Source organism: Macaca fascicularis, chromosome 4 (assembly GCF_037993035.2).
Source record: "Macaca fascicularis isolate 582-1 chromosome 4, T2T-MFA8v1.1".
Taxonomy (NCBI): Eukaryota; Metazoa; Chordata; class Mammalia; order Primates; family Cercopithecidae; genus Macaca; species Macaca fascicularis.
The window spans coordinates 44,060,633-44,077,946 of NC_088378.1; the positions used below are offsets into that span (position 1 = coordinate 44,060,633).

Below are 17,314 nucleotides of genomic sequence, written 5' to 3' on the forward strand. Positions count from 1 at the left end.
CTTATGTCTATAGTTTGGGCTGGTGAAGATTCCAAGAAAAAAATGCCTCTGACCCCATTCAGTTCCATCAAGAAAGGGAATTTTGTTCTATGCGGGAGATGGATGTTTTTACTTACTCTCTAGAGAGGGGCATTTAAAATCACTTCAGGTTGTTGGAATCTATAGCCGGCACTAACATGGCAGGAAGCTTAGTGATTTTTAAATTATTTACAAGTAAAATCCCCACCCCCTGTAGTTTTTATTTTTAGAGTGTCCAGTTTAGGATTTTAATGCTGAGAAAGTGAAACTACGCTCACTCTTGTCATCTTCTTCCTTCTCTCTTCCTTTGACCTTCCCCCTTCGCCTCCCCTTCCCTCCTATTGCTATGCTGCTTCCTGTTTCCTTTCTTACCTCAAATCCCATTACCTACCGCCATACCTTTTTTCCTTCTTTTTCTGACTCTGATTTTTCTCAGTTCTCTCTTAATGAGGTTTATTTGTGAGCCTCAAACCTCATATTATTGTTCAGTCTTTGGGTATCTTCCATGCTGGGGGATCCTTCCTGGGCCAGTTAATGATGACTTTAGGGTCTGAAAGAAGGATCTTTCTTCTTGCCCTCAGGTCACTTCTGTAGCCTAGTGTGGTTAGCATACTAGATGAATCTGGACTACTTGGAAAAGATTTCCTAGAAGTGTCTATGGACTGACTGTGCTCCTCCCAAATTCATATGTTGAAGTCCTAATCCCCATCTTGATGGTATTTGGAGGTGGGGCCTTTGGGAGGTATTTAGGCTTATATAAGATCATGAGGTTGGGGACTACGTGATGGGATTAATATCCTTCAAAGGAAAGGAAGAAACACAGGAGCTTTCTCTCTCTCCATGCTCTGGTACTGAGGAAAGACCATATGAGCACACAGCAAGAAGGTAGTTATCTACCAGGTAGGAAGAATGCCCTCACCAAGAACCATATCGGCCAGTACCTTGATCTTAGACTTCCCAGCCTCCAGAACTGTGAGAAAATAAATGTCTGTTGTTGAAGCCACCCCGTCTTTGGTATTTTGTTGTAGCAGTCCAAACTGACTAAGACAAAGTATCTTCTTATCAAAGATCGGACTTTATATTTTTACTTGTGTTAACATTTCATAATTCCAAAGTTCTCCAACTTCCATATAACAAAAAATTTGAATTCAGTACAATGACCTTGTAAGTATCTTGTTTATAATAAGCCTCTTTAAAATATATTCAGTAACATTGCTCTAATTAGGAAGAATTTAAAATATACAATGATGTCTTAGGTTATGTTTATTTTAAGTGAGAATTTATTTGTTTGTTTTGTTTTGTTGTGAGATAGGGTCTCACTCTGTCACCCAGGCTGCTGGAGTGCAGCGACAGAATGCAGTGGCACGATTTTAGCTCACTGCAATCTCAACCTCCTGGGCTCAGGTGATCCTCCCATCTCAGCCTCCAAAGTAGCTGCGACGACAAGCACACAACACCACACCAACTAATTTTCGTATCTTTTGTAGAGACAAGATCTCTGTTTATTGCCAGGCTGGTCTCGAACTCCAGGCTTAAGCCAGCCACCCATTTCAGCCGCCCAAAGTGCTAGGATTATAGGTGTGAGCCATTGTGCCTGGTTGTTGTTTTTAGTCATGAAATATTCAACTTTGTCCAGCCATCCTGGGCTAGTCTAATGACTGTAATTGCTTTATAACTACTTAGTAATGGATTTCTGGAATCTGAAATTAAGGCCATAAGCAGAAATGACTAAAATATAGAATTTTTTCTCCTATTTTATTTGTTCATCGAGATATTGGAACTGTATCATTACATTTAAAGGGGGGAACTATTATTAACAACAAATTAAATTATTTCAACCAAAACCACTTAATAGGTATGTTGACTGTTAGTCATTACCAAATCAGCTAAGAAAAAATAGTTTTATTTCCACTTTGTTGATTCAACAAATAATTTTCATATTTGTAATTCCTATTGACATTCACAGATCCCTAGGATCTCTATTATCAGACACGTCGTTTGTGCCTGTGATTATGTCTTCATCTGTGCCTGTCTTTGCCCTTTCCTAGCTGAATGTCCTTGAAAAAGTCATTTGGCCTTTTTGTGTCTGTTTCCTTACCATGAGATGGAAAAATACATAGAGTCAAATGTGTGAAATTGTTTCCAGAAATTAATTGAAGTAAGCACTTTGAAATCTATCAGACCATAGTAAGTTCTATGATGATGACGACAGATCTAATTGAGAGCTCATTTGCTGGCAGCATCCTAAATAACTCTGCTTCATGGAAGAAAGGCTCTGTAAGTACCAAAGATTAAGATCCTTGGTTTAAGACTCAAGGAATCTGTTTACAAGGTAAGTAAGCAAGAGAACAATAACAAAACATAGTTTATACAAGGCCCATTCAATCACAATCTTATCTTTTCAATTTCAAGTCTATCCCCTTTAAGTTTCCATGACACAAATATCAGCTGACATACACACAAGGTGACTCACCTTCTTCCCATTAAACCAGGTTGAGATTAAAAACAAACAAGCAAACAGCTGGAATGTGGCACGTGGGTCAGACCCTTCTGAGTCCAATTGGGTAACTCAGCAGAGATCAGAAGGATTTTCAAAAACCAACAACCAATTGGCACATATCTTCAGGCATGCTTGAAGTCTGTGGGGCCAAATGGTAGAGTATCCTGGCAGAGCCAAAAAGTCTTCTTTTATGACACAGAAAAGAAAACTTCTTTCAAAGAAGTTATGCAACCCAGGAGAACACAATGCATCCACTGTGTGTGTCCTGGGGCTGTCTATGAACAAATGAGTTCTATATTTTTGTCTTCTGTAAACTTCAGCATTGATGATGAACGTTATTTCAAGTAAATATTCCACTACTTTATCTCTGTAAAGACATCCACAAAGAATGTAAGTTATAATTTCCTTATTCATTTTTCTGGTTAGAGAAGGCATTTCTATTTTAATGATCAATTATTACATTCTGAATTTGCCACAAGTCTCTTTTTCATATTTAAACACTAGTTTTTTGTTTTGTTTTGTTTTTTAAATTCTTAAGATAAACAGAAAAGTCAAGGTTAGAAAATGTTCAAAACAATTGCTCACCTTGTAAAATCTCATTAGGGAAGTAGTTTTGCTCGTTTCATACTATTGACATTTCTCAATTTCAGTAATCATTAATATTTTTTAAAGCTGCCAGCAGATAGGTACAATGCTCCTTTTAAGTGTTATTCCCATCAAAGACAGGTTTCAATTACCTCTTTCACTCTTTGTGTCATTTCTCTATTATTTTGAAAATATTACTGATGCCTTCAGGTTCATTTGTATTCTGTAAGATTCTCCTTGTATCCAAGCAACTTCATCTGAAAAAATAATTTGTTTTTTTAATTGGCGATATATTCAGAACAAAACCCTGCATATACTTATGATATGATTTTTTGGTAATAATTTTCATGATACTAATTCCCCGGAAAGGGATTTGCACTTTACGAACAAACAGTGATTTCCTTTGAAACCTTCTCTGGTCTATGTCACTACAGTTATCTAAACAATTTAGATGTCCTTTTCTTGACTAAACTTTTAAAAAATTTTGATTTTGTTCTGTTTTTAGAAATGATACACATCATCAGATAATTTGTAAAACAGAAAATATGTTAAAAAATAAAAACTTCCTTAAATAACCGTGGGATAATCAAGGTTGTAGTAGACTGCCAAGTGAATTATACAAACTCCAGAATTACTTTGGAATTAGACAGATAACCAAAGAATCTGTGGGGCACTTTGATGAACTCAAGTGAATCCTTATATTCGTCTTTACTGAGAAAACTGTTGGGAATTATTTCACTTCCACTTTTTTTTTTTTTTTTAAATATAAAGCATATCCTTCAGAGTGTCACATGAAGAAATATTTTTACGCATGTATATGTACCGTTAAGTACACAATACGCCTATGAGACCAACCATAGCCAGTAGTTTAAAGAACCGTGCTTGGGGCGAAGGGGAGGAATGTGTGGCTGGAGACTTAGTTTGGCATGACTGAGAAGCACCCAAGCGGAGGAAGGGCGGGTGCGTCGGCTGCAGCCAGGCGGCAGTTCTGGTACTTCTCAGTCATGACATTCAGGGTCAGGTAACTGAAGTCTCATCAGCCAAAAGGGGATAATAGTAGTAATAGCTCTCTCATAATATTGTCACAAGAATTGCATATACTTATATTCACTAAATAAGTAAAATGCTTTCAACAGTGTTGTGAAGTTATGTCCTATGCAGGTATTTTACTGTAATTGACTTTATTTTTGTTTTAGAGCAGTTTTGGGTCCACAGGAAAGTTGAGTGGAAAGTAGAGAGTTTCCATATCTCCCCTGCTCTCACACACGCACAGCCTGCCCCGTGGTCAACATTCCTCTCAGACTGGTACATTTGTTTACAATGGGTGAACTACATTCACACATCATTGTCACCCAGAGTCCAAGTTTGCATTAGGCTTTGCTCTTAGGTTGTACATAATGAGTTTTGACAAATGTATGATGACATTTATTTTAATAATGAAAATGGTTTGGTTGTTAGGGAGTAGATTGTGACACTTCTCTTACAAATATGAAGAAAGTTGGGAGATTGTTAATGAAATTCCTTTCTAGAAGAAAATTATAGAAAATGTGCTGGGTCTTCAGACTGGTGGGTCCCCCTCCAGTCCCTGAACTGCCCATTGGAAGGTATGATGAAGACAGTCACTTGGTGGTTAAACTTGCATGACCTAATGAAGGCAAGAAAATGTGGTTTCTATAAGAGGAAATCCTGTAACTGGACCATGATGGTTCTTTGTAAGGCCACCACATAGGGAGAAAGAAGTGGAAAAAATTTAAACTTTAGAAAAAGTAAAAAATCTTTATGTAGTAAAGATAAAATTTTGCTGTTACGGTATCTTGTAGGAGGCGCCAGTGACATTTTGCTGAACTGCTTGTGGTGAATTCTAAGAACAAATACAAGGTATTATTTTGAAGGAATAGGGAATGCTGGCATGGAGCTCATTGCCTGGAAGGAGAAGAAGCTGAAAACATAAATAGAGAAAAATCAATTTGGATAAATTCATAAATCATTGATTTCGAATCAATGTATAGAAGACAGAGTTGGTAGGCTGGGAGCAGTGGCTCACATCTGTTATCCCAGCACTTTGGGAGGATGAGGCGGGTGGAACACTTGAGGTCAGGAATTCGAGACCAGCCTGGCCAACATGGAGAAAACCTGTCTCTACTGAAAATACAAAAGTTAGCTGGGCGTGGTGATTCGTGCCTGTGGTCTCACAGGAGGCTGAGGCACGAGGAGAATCTCATGAACCTGGGAGGCATAGGTTGCAGCTGAGATTGCATCACTGCATTCCAGCCTGGATGACAGAAGTGAGACTCTCTCAAGAAAAACAAAAGATAGAGTTGGTTATTTGCACCGTAGTGTAATATCTGTACAAATATAAGCAATGTCTTTATCTTGCATGTAGATACCTCTCCACAGGCTACCACGTGAATCTACAAAATGTGCCTTGCCCCAGTCAGCTGGAGCATAGGCCTAGTTCAGACAGTGTTCTAAAAAGAAAATTACTAACAAAGGGGCTTGAGTTCCTTGGGATATCAAAAATAAAATTAGTTTATTCTATTGTAATTGCTTTTTTAAAATGGCAGAATCCCCCTTAGAATTGAAAGTGTTCATCAATTTATTCAGCAAATATTTATTGAGCACCTACTACATGCCAGGTGGTCACAAGTTTAAAAGTAAGCAATATAGACAAAGCCCATGCCCTCTTCTAGCTAACAGAAAATAAATACTGGGTGAAAGAATAAAAGAGAATTATGTGCAGGTTATACACTTGACAAGCATAAATGTAACAGCTTTGGAATGTTCTTTGATGAAGTTCTGATATACATTACCCATTTTTCTCCATTAAGCATGTGGTGAAGACACAGCCTGACCAGTAAGACTGTCTGTGTTCTGATATGATCTAGGTTTCTTTTCTTCTATTGACCAAAAGGTGTGAATGTGTGTTGCATGGGATGTGTGTATATTTGTGTGTGTGTGTGCATGTGTGTGTGTGTGAGAGCATGTTTACTTTTGTGTCATTCTTCTCAAAATGTAGCACATGAACTGGAATTGAAGAAGAATCAGAGCTTTTGATTACTATTTGGATTATTTTCTTGGTCTTTACGTATGCAACTGTTCAAGGCTTAATATAACTTTGGTCTTTTTAGTATAATGTTGTGCAGGAGACTTTGCTTCCTTATAATATGTTATGTGACATGAGGCTCATTTGCTTTCGCTATTATCCCAGGAAATGCTAGCATCTTTCCTGTGAGTATTCTGTGTCCTGGGTTTCCTACTGTGCAGCAGTGTAAGGAGAGTAGGGCAATGTAAACTTCTTTGAGAATCACTTCCTGACTGATTGGCGTCTAAGAAGAAACACGATCTGGAGCTTTGCACAGCATCAGGACTCTGCCTGTGAAACACTATTAAATCCACTATTACCGTCCTCCCTTCCACCCTTCCCCCAGGACTCAAAGGTGGCGTTCCCACTTAACTCCTTCATGCCCAATACTATGGAGGGCACACACTGCCAATGTCTGCAATGAATCATATGTTTTCAGAATCATTATTTTGATCACTTATATCCTTTCTTATTAAAAATGTCTGTGCAGTTCCTAAAGAGGAAAGGGGTGAGGGAGGAAAGCTGCAATTTAGAGGAACTGTGTAGTTGTTTTACTTTCTTTCTTTTGTTCAATCATCACATTTAATATTTCCTTATAATTCACACTTTAAAGAAAACAAACCCAAGGCTCAGAGAGGTCAACTAATTTGCACACATGGCATGGCTAAGAAGTGGCAGGGGCTGGATTAGAATCAAGGCATTTCTGACTCAGAGCCAGTGATTTTTCTACTACATACAGTAAGTTCCACCAAGTGGAAAATTAAGGTCTTAATAATACCAGCCAAGAAACACTGCATTAATTATAATGAATGTTTTATGCGGGGTAGTTTTTGGGTCTGAATCATGTGCATCGTTGCCATACATGTTTTATTTTATTTATTTTTTTACTTTGTGTGGAGACATCGGCGTTTATTAACCACTGCCTCCAAGACTGAGGATCAGATGGTTAAAAAAAAGATGATATTTGAATGTGTAAATATTTGTTTTAGAATACCTGGAGATAGTCTTTTTTCTGTCTTTCACCTAACCTTTCTTCCACATCTTAATTACACAGTTTTTTTTTATTGAGGCAACAAATTCCTTCCTCCTTAGATCCATGCCCCACAACAACCCGGAGCCCAGAACATAAACAAAGACACATTTGGAAGCTCCTGCAGAGAGACCCATATCCAAGATCAGCAGATCTTGCAGTTTGCTGTTTCCTCCTCCCCCTCCCCAGATGCAGGCTTATGGAAGTCTCCCTGAGGCAATGCATGTATGGTTTCAGGGAAAGGACTGAAAACCGTGGCTGCTGCTGTTAGTATTAGATGGCTGTAAATGAATAAATGGATAATAACAGCTAGGAAGCTCACTGACGGTATTCCAAGTATTAATAAATGAGTGCAATTGACACAGTTTGACACCAACACTTTGGAATTTATGACATGTAAAAGGGGAGGATATGAATCTGCCACTTTCAACTTTTTAATATAATTGGGATGCCTGAAGCCATTATACCATCTGTAAACTTCCCGTATTAGCCCTGATTTGCTCCCGAATGTCCACAAAGCCTGGGACTTCATATAAAAGTTTAGAAAAGAGTTCAGCATTGTAGCTTTTCTTTTAATATCTGAAACTTGTTATAGCATGTGCTGCTATTTCCAGGCAGTTTAGTATCATTAAAGCAAACACCATATAAACCTGACTTCCTATTTTTAACATTGTAGAATTCTATATTAAGTGCTATGAACAAAGAAACATATCAGATGAATACTTTTTCCTTTAAAATGAAAAACTCCTTTAACCAGGATGTTCAGAACCCTCCCAAAATGGACTTGTTTTCAGCTTGTTCATCTTTTCCACCTCCCTACTGCTTTTTGAAAGTTTCATGTCCATTTTTGGTGACAATTTATTATTTGAAGTCATCTTCCAAGGGCAGGAAATATCTCTGTAGAAAAGAGTCTGAAATAAACTTCATGTGCAAAACAAACGTATCACAGACCAGTAGAGACAGTTCCTAAGCAGATTGCGTTCTAAAAGTTTGCCTAAAAGAATGTTGTTTGGAGCCTGGAACATATTTTTCATGGAAATATTATAGATGGCTGTTAAGTTCTAAGGTCAGTGCTTTGAGGCCATGTGACCTGTGAAGTAATTGGACCGCAAAACTGCATTTTTAAAATACCACTTTGTGATAATTTAGGATACTATTGTGGTAACATCACACATTATAACATTGAATCTAGAGCTACTGCATAGTATCATGAGCACGATAGTTTAGGTTCCAGTCACACTGATCTCCTTGTTATTTCTCAACAAGGAGTAAGGACTGTGGTATCAGCATACAAATTAGGAGAGCGTGTGTGTTTAATGATGACTGTAGTCCATGCAATGATCAAGTCAATATCAAGTCATGCAGTTTGGAGTACCTCTCCTGTCCCACTTTTTTAATATGCATGTTTAAGTAAGAGTCTCAAAGCATCAATATTTTTTGTTAGGTCTTTGTTGTGATTCATCACCATGTGATCCTGGGGCAGTGGATATCTTGATAGGAAAATATTGATAGTGCACAGCTGGTACATTCCTTCCCTACTTTTACTTTAATTGCCCTGTGCTTCTCTAGGGTTCCCTGCACCCTCTTTTTCTCTCACTCTCTTCCCACTCAGTGGTAGGGTCTATGGCTGTAGAACACACCAGACAACTAATCTTGATTTAAGCAGACTACTTAGGGGATTCTGATGCACACTAAAAGGCGACTCACTGGACTGGAACGTGTGCCTATAAAAGATATCCTGGCCCCTATTGCTTCACCAACAATCAGCTAATTTGTTGTTGGCCTATTCCACCTTCTACATTTTCCACTGTCGTAAATTCTTTGGCTACTGTGACTGAACGTGCTGGAGAGCGACCTTTCTTCTCTTAGACAGCCTTGTAAAGACATAAGCCTGGTTAAGAGACTGTTTTCGTCCCACTTCATTACTTGTAGGCTCCTATAGTAAAAGACCATTCTTTCCTATATTTGCCATCTTTACCGTTTATACTCAAGATGGGGGTTAGAAGCCAGACAATAGATAATGAAAAGAATGATAAATCATTGAGTGGTTGAAAACGAACACAAATATTAGATTACATTTCTAGCTGTAGTACATCAGCAAATCTCAGTTCCTGAGTAGGTGAAGATTGAATTGCCCAGGTGAGGAAAAGCAGGCGACTGAGCACTGCTCTGGGAGTCGGATCAGTAGGAGCCTGATCACAGAACAGGGCAGTATGAGCATCAGAGTTTGTGGAGAAAAGGGCAAGGTGGAAAGACATCTTACTAGTTTTTCAGTCCCTTTTGACTTTTAGAGGCAATTCTGGTGAGGGCTCAGAAAGAAAAGAAGAAAGCTGGGGAGAAAGCTCCATCGTTTTAGAGAACACATAAATAATCATGTACAGGATGTTGGTAGAAATATGGCTATTAAGGATTATTTTGATGAAGCTTCAGACAGAAATGAGTTTTCCCAGAGGTCTCTTTTAAAGACTCAAGGCTTCTCCCTCTTGGTCATGTCTCAGCTAGTCTTAAAGCACTCAGAATCCAGCATGTCATCAAAGAAAATGTATGGCTATTTTACCAATCATAGAGACAATTTAAGTAAAGAGGAGTCGATTAAGCATTTGTAATATTTGCTTTTTAAACTGTGGCAGCAAAATCATTTTAGTGGATCACCATTCACATTAAAAATAGAATGAAAAAATGGAACATAATAAAGTATATAAAAGTGGTACAACTTATATTTATTTTATGGATCTTTTATTTCCTTCCTTCCTTCCTTCCTTCCTTCCTTCCTTCCTTCCTTCCTTCCTTCCTTCTTTCCTTCCTTCCTTCCTTCCTTCCTTCCTTCCTTCCTTCCTCCCTCTCTCTCCCTCCCTCCCTTCCTTCCTTTCTTTCTCTTTCTTTCTTTCTTTTTCTTTCCTTCCTTCCCTCCCTCCTTCCTTCCTACCTTCCTTCCTTCTTTCTTTCTCTCTTTCTTTCTTTCTTTCTTTCTTTCTTTCTTTCTTTCTTTCTTTCTTTCTTTCTTTCTTTCCTTCTTTCTCTTTCTTTCTTTCTTTCTTTCTTTCTTTCTTTCTTTCTTTCTTTCTTTCTTTCTTTCTTTCTTTCTTTCTTTCTTTCTTTCTTTCTTTCTTTCTTCTCTCTCCTTCCTTCCTTTCTTCCTTCCTTCTTTCCTTCCTTTCCCTCCCTCCCTCCTTCCCTTCCTCACTCCTCCCTCCCTCACTCCTTCTTTCCTTCCTTCCCTCCTTTCTTTTCTCTTTCTGATACAAATTTATATTCTGGGTCATGACATGTGATGGTAAATGTTATGTGTCAGTGTCAACTTGACTGGAACACAAGATGTCTAGATATCTGATTAAACATGATGTCTGCACGTGTCTGTGAGAGTGTTTCTGGAAGAGATGAGCATTTGAATTGGTAGAATGAGTAGAGCATACAGCCCTCCCCAAGGTATGTGGGCATCATGTAATTTGTTGAGGGCCTGAATAAAACAAAAAGATGAAGAAGGTTTGAGTTCACTCTGCCTGATTGCTTGAGCAGGACATCTGTTTTCTCCTGGTTCTGGTGTTGCTGGTTCTCAGACCTTCAGAATCTATAGCATTGGCTATCTGACTTCCAGGCCTTCAAAGTATTCCACTGCTTTTCCTGGGTATCCAGCTTGCAGATAGCCAATCATGGACTTCTCAGTCTCCATAATCATGTGACCCAATGCTTTATGGTAATTATAATACAGTAGCCCCCTCTTATCCACAGGGAAATATGTTCCAAGACCCTTGGTGAATGCCTGAAATTGTGAATAGTACTGAACCCCATTTACACTATGTTTTTTCCTGTACTTACATACCTGTGCTAAAGTTTAATTTATAAATTAAGCACAGTAAGAAAGTAACAACAACTAATAATAAAATAGGTAAAGGTTAACAGGCCGGGTGCGAAGGCTCCCGTCTGTAATCCCAACACTTTGGGAGGCCGAGGCGGGCAGATCATGAGGTCAGGAGATCGAGACCATCCTGGCTAACACGGTGAAACCCCGTCTGTACTAAAAATATAAAACAAAATTAGCCAGGAGTGGTGGTGGGCACCTGTAGTCCCAGCTACTCGGGAGGCTGAGGCAGGAGAATGGTGTGAACTTGGGAGGCAGAGCTTGCAGTGAACCGAGATCTCGCCACTGCACTCCAGCCTGGGCGACAGAGCGAGACTCCATCTCAAAAAAAAAAAAAAAAAGTATAACAATATACTACAGTGAAAGTTATGTTAATATGGTCTCTATGTCTCTCAAAATATTTTATTGTACTTTATTCATTCTTCTTCTTGTGATGATGTGGGATGACAAAATGCCTGCTTCTGAGATGAAGTGAGGTGAATGACATTGGCATTGTGACGTAGTGTTTGGCTACTGTTGAAAACTAATTAATAATTTAGGAATTGTTTATTTCTAGAATATTCTATTTAATATTTTTGAATTGCAGTAGGCTGCAGGTAATGAAAATCAAGGAAAGCAAAACCACAGAGGAGAGGGGACTACAATAATAATAATAATAATAATAATAATAATAGGAAGAATCTGGAAGAGTTTTGAGGTGCATGCTAGCAAAAGCCAATGTTTTTGTGAAGAGAGTTTTAAAAGCAACTCTGGTAAGACCTCAGAAACATAAGAGGAAAGCCGAAGAGAGAAGTTCATCTTCTCATAGAACACTTAAATAATAATGTAAAGAATTTTGGTGGAAATATGGTATTCATCTGCAAACCAGGAGGTTGGCCTACACCAGAAATTGACTTGGCTGGCATCTTGATCTTGAACTTTCCAGCTTCCTGAACTGTGATAAATGAATTTCTGTTGTTTAAGCCATTTCTGTCTGTTATTTCTGTTATAGCAGCCTGAACCGACTATGACACAATATAAAATGCATCTCTTACTAAGGGTCTTGATCAAAAAGTTAGAAACCTATTGGTCTGCACTTACGGTTTATTTCAGATATATAAAGTTTATCCTATTTTAGACATGGGTTAGAGAAATAGGGTGTAGAGATACACATTATATTCTCTCAGGTTATATTTCTGCAATAAGGGCTAGCCTCCTTACGGGGACAGTGGCTGGTAGATTTAGGTCATGTAATTAAATGTCTAAACTACTCACAGGCATCCAGAAGATAGAACATTTATCCTGTTATGTCATGCTCTCTCTGTAAAAACAAAACTCTTTGTTAAATCAACAAGCAGCACTAGTAAGTAATTAAGTCATTATAAAAATAATACCCAATTAGAAAATACTTAAATAAATATACCAGTATAATTAGATACTTTCTCATTAAACTTCAATTATCTTTAGCCTAATCCCAATTTTTTTTCCCCACAAATCAGAAGCTTTCAATCTGAATCATTTCATTTCCCCTTTGGGCTTGTCTACCATTTTTGTATTTAGCTTTCTTCTTTTATGACTTATTTTTTTCCTCAGAAATCTTTATGGTTTTCTCTTCTGCATGACCTTTTGCTATAATCAGAATAAGAGAAATTTGAATCCCTTGTGATGGCCTTTATCTAATAATGAGTAATTTTCTTCCATATAGCTACTTTTTTTCTCTCAGTCCCCTTTGAAGCCTGAAGCAAGTATAAAAGCTAATTTGAAATTAGCATACAATTGGATTCCTTATTAGTCTCTATAGTCATTTTTGCAGATGTATAGTTTGGCCTGGGTCATGGACCCCTGACAGAAAATTGCCTTTTTTTTCTTTTAAAGGTCCAGGCTTATATATATTTTTAGAACATATTAGAACATTGCTCAAAGCATAACATGCTGTTTAAGCAGAGATATGAATTGATGCCTTCATAGTTAATGCACTTAACAATCTTCCTTTTTATTCTACGTGACTTTCAAGGAAATATTAAATTACTCTAAACACATGCCTTTCAAAATTAATGGTAAAATACTTCACGGTAAATATGTCTTGATCAAGTACAACCTTCTATGGGCAAGGCATTTCAAAATATCATTGGTATATAGAAAATGTCAGTGAATTGCACCAAGCTGCTTCTCTAGAAGTTTCTTCTTGAATTATCTATATACATATTTTAACGGTGACATTTTTAGCCAACTCAGTCACTAGTTCCTATATCAGGAAATTTTACCCTAGGGTCCATTTACCACCTAAAATTTTATGTGCAATGCGTGAGTATTTATCTGCGGAAAGTTGCTACTATTTTTTATGACTTCTTTTTTTAATGAGGTATAATATATAACAAAATGCATAGACCTTTAAAGGTGATTTCTAAGAGTTGTGTCAGTTGTATACATTTATGTAGCTACAACTTAAAACAATACAGAAAAGATTTCTATCACCCAAAGTTGTCCTGGGGCCTTTTCCAATCAATTTCCCATCCACCACCCAGTGCAGCTGCTTACTGATACTTGTCACTATAAATTACTTTTGCCTATTCTTGAACCTCATCATAGTGGAATCTTACAGTATATAATACTGTAAGTGTCTAGCTTCTGATTTTTTGAAATTCATCATATTATTGCTTCAATCAATAGTTAACTTCTCTTTAACGTTGAGCGGTGTTCTCCCATATGAATATCACACAATTTGACTATCATTTTATCTATTCATGGACCTCTGGCTTGCTTTTGCATATTATAAATAAAGTTGCTATGAACACTCTTGTCCATGTCTTTTTGTGGACATTATATTTTAATTTTGGGGGAGTAAGTAACTAGGAGTAGAACTGCTGGGTCATCAGATAGGTATTTTAACTTTATTAGAAACAGATCTGCAGCTTTTAATAAACTCTTAAAGGGATCTTGCATCCCAAAACTTAAAGCAGCCCGGCTTTTAGGGCACCTATACAAATGTTTTTGCTTATTTTAAAATGTTTTCTCATTTCTCTTTAAGCCTCAGTTACAGACTCAGTAAGATGAGTGCTAGACTCTGCCTTATGCTTATAATGCATTAGGCTATCGGTACAAGTTGAAATCATTTAAAATAGTTTTTGTAGATACTTAGATAGTAGATTAATCACAATAGCTAAATTCCACTAGAATCTAAATTTTCTGAGGGTAGAGACATTTCCCTGTTCACCGCTGTAACCCAAGCATCTGAGATGCTATCTGCATGGATCAGTTCAATAAATATGTGCTAAATGGAAGAATGAAGTATCAGCCATATGTTGGGAAGCATTCTAATCACTTTATATATAGTGTTTCACTTAATACTTACAGCCAATCTTTGAGGTAATTCCTTTTATTACTCCCTTTTAAGTGGAAAAATTAGGCACAGAGAAGTTAGGCAATATGCCTATTGTCACATAGCAAATAAGCCCAGATTTGAATACAAGTAGTTGTCCTTCCAAAGTTGTAACTCTTAGCCAGGGAATTCAGAAAAACTGCATTGCTTGTGTGTCTCTTCTTTTGTTTCAAGAAGCCAAAAAGCCTTTTTGTATTTGCTAATTGTATCACTTTTGAAGGAAGAGTCCTCAGAAGGAAATTCTGTGGATTGATTTAGGGTGGTGACTCTCATTTTCGTTCTTACAATTAACTGGACTTTTCTTCACATTCTGATTTGTTCCCATAATGAGAGTTAGGGCCCCACTTCACTTGTATTATAAATAAAAGCCATGGAAGTCTATACATACAATCCCTGGATACTTTTGTTTTACTTTGTTTTGTTTCATTTTCACTCACATCAGGTTAAGCTGAAAGTTTTGGTGCTTTTTAGAAGTAACTTTGAATCCAAATGCATGATGACTGTTATAAAGGCTGCCTTGTATGTCCCATCATGGTGTCATACAGCTTAGGACATCGTGATGGGATCGTGTTGTTTTGACAATTGTTAGCTGTTCCTTATTTGTAAGTTTTTAGTATTGTGAGCTTCTGTCTTAGTCTTGTCATGGTCCCTTCTAGCTAGCAGAGAGGTTGAGGACAGGCTAGTGTGTTTTAATGAACTGGCTTTGTCAACAGAGCTGGCGTTTGCTTACACTCTAAAACAAATCACCTCTCACTATCTCTGAAACATTTCCTCAGAGCTGAATTTATGCCTCTTTTTATCTTGATAGGAAAATATAAACAAAAGATTCTGATTAATATTTATCTCCATGTAGCCAAACTAGAGCAAAATACATCTCAGAATGGTCCTTGTTGATGATATCACTCCTCCCAGTTATATTTGAAAGAGATTCCCTTTCTAAGACACGTGACTTCAGATCGCTCCACTGTATCATGCAATGCTCAGCAGCCTTCTGTGAGTACATTGGTGGCAGTTCTCTTTTTCTGGAATGAGCCAGAGGCAAAAAAGCTTTTGAGGCTGGAAAACAGATGAGAAATTGGTTCATAAACCTACACCTGATAATCATCCATGCTTTTGCCACCAGTATTGCAAATTCTACGTCACAATTTTATGTTGCCTTACATCTTTTTGGCAGCATGTCTTAACCATATATAAAATAATCTGTAGCAAGAAAAAAGTTGTCAGTCCTTATCTTTTTAGCTTTGCTAATGAAGATAGTAGAACTGAGATTCTGTGAAATTATGTCCAATTTTTTCCCCAAGGGTAGCAAAGCCAAACAGCCTGGAGATGATGAATATGTCTTCCCAAATGGCGATTGTCGCAGGTCTTTCTTAAGCATCAGTCTCAAATAAAAGATCTATGAATCAAACAAATAACTTGTATTTTAAAAGAAATTTGCTACTCCCTCTTTCCTAGAGAACAGTCCTGAAAATAAAATCAGGGCTGTTCATTTTGCTTAATACTCTCAAACACCAAACAAGATTACAATTCCTTGCCTGCCTATGATCCCCTGTAATTCCAACTAGCTCTGTGAAAGCACAGACCTGTTTTGGCATTTCACGTTTCTGCTGCTTCATCAAGGCCAGCTCCTTCACTGCAGGCTCTTACGACAGCACATACTTCTCTCAACAGCCATGTTTTCAGTCCTCGTTTCAACAGAAGACTCTAATCTTGTGATTTTTCCGATGCCATACCAAATATAGATTTTGCTGACACTTCCCTGATTTTCTAGAATTTAAAACATTTCAAACAAACTTTTGAAGCAAATGATGACAATGTGTTTTTATGCTTACATAATAACCCATCTCGGTTATTTCAGACTCAAGATGGAATCCTAGCCCTGTATCAAATAGAAAACAAAACAAAACAAGCCAGTAAGTTGTTTTAGTCATCAGAGTGTGCTGTTTTCAAGTATTCAGCCTGGTTCTCCTACCACATAGGTAAACAGACTAGCAAAAGTTAATATGGCTGTTTTAAATTAAAGGCATTCAGATGCTGTTTTTCCTCGAATTTTTGAATGTGTTGTCTAACACACTGAATTTCTGTGCAGTGAAGTGGAGAAATTTGATGACAGGCTGTTGTCAGCTTTAGCCTGGAGATAGAGATGTGACCAAGTATACTTTTCTCAGGTGACTCTCCCCTTACAGGGAGGACTGTGTGTAAGAACTGCTGAGAGCCAGAGGCAAAGATCTGAGCTGGGAGATTTAAGACCACGGTTGACTATACATGTAAAACAAAAACAGTAATTCACCAGGCATTTCTTCCCAACAACTCAAACTTCAAAATACTTAACAACAACAAAAACCAACATTTACATACTGGGTAATTTAACTTTTGATATCTAGATATAGGTTTTATGTCTAGAATTATTTAAATTTGTAGGGTAAAAGGTGATAATTTTAGTAGAGTTGTCTTAAGTCCAAATAAAATTGAGCAAAAGTTCAATAAAAGTATTTTTACAGCAATTTAAGGTAGTATTTTTATGTAACTGTCTTTTCTATTTTTCCCATAACACATTGAAGTACATCTAAATTATTATCCCCAATTTATACCTGAGACCCCTGAGATTCACTTGCCCAGAATACAGCCAATAGAGGTATTGTCAATTTATCTAGTTAAATGCAAGATTCTCTTGGGGAGGTCATATACTAAACCTCTCTGTCATATTTTCCATTTTCTTTTTTCTTGCTTACTGTGTTTCTTTCAGTTCAGAAATATTTTCCTCCAACTCTCCTAAAATTAAAAACTTTCGATTTAGTTCCTAAGAAATTTATGTTATGTACAGGTGTATATGCTGGTGGTGGTTGCCAGTATGAGACAAAAGTCTTTGTTATCTGTGTTTG

At 37.3% G+C, this 17,314-nt stretch overlaps 2 long non-coding RNA genes across 2 annotated transcripts in view; one reads left to right on the forward strand and one right to left on the reverse strand.

Moving 5' to 3' along the window:
- Positions 1–789: 789 nt before the first annotated feature.
- The window catches only part of LOC107129381 (uncharacterized), a 120,651-nt gene continuing 104,126 nt past the window's right edge, over positions 790–17,314 (forward strand). The window contains exon 1 of the long non-coding RNA XR_001489855.3: positions 790–903. This is a non-coding gene — a long non-coding RNA (uncharacterized lncRNA). The remainder of the gene's footprint in view (positions 904–17,314) is intronic.
- LOC123573023 (uncharacterized) lies at positions 2,831–16,118 on the reverse strand. Its single transcript, XR_006697723.2, has 3 exons — positions 16,016–16,118; positions 3,104–3,360; positions 2,831–2,885 (listed from the first exon to the last, which is right to left on the reverse strand). It is a non-coding gene; the product is annotated as an uncharacterized lncRNA (long non-coding RNA).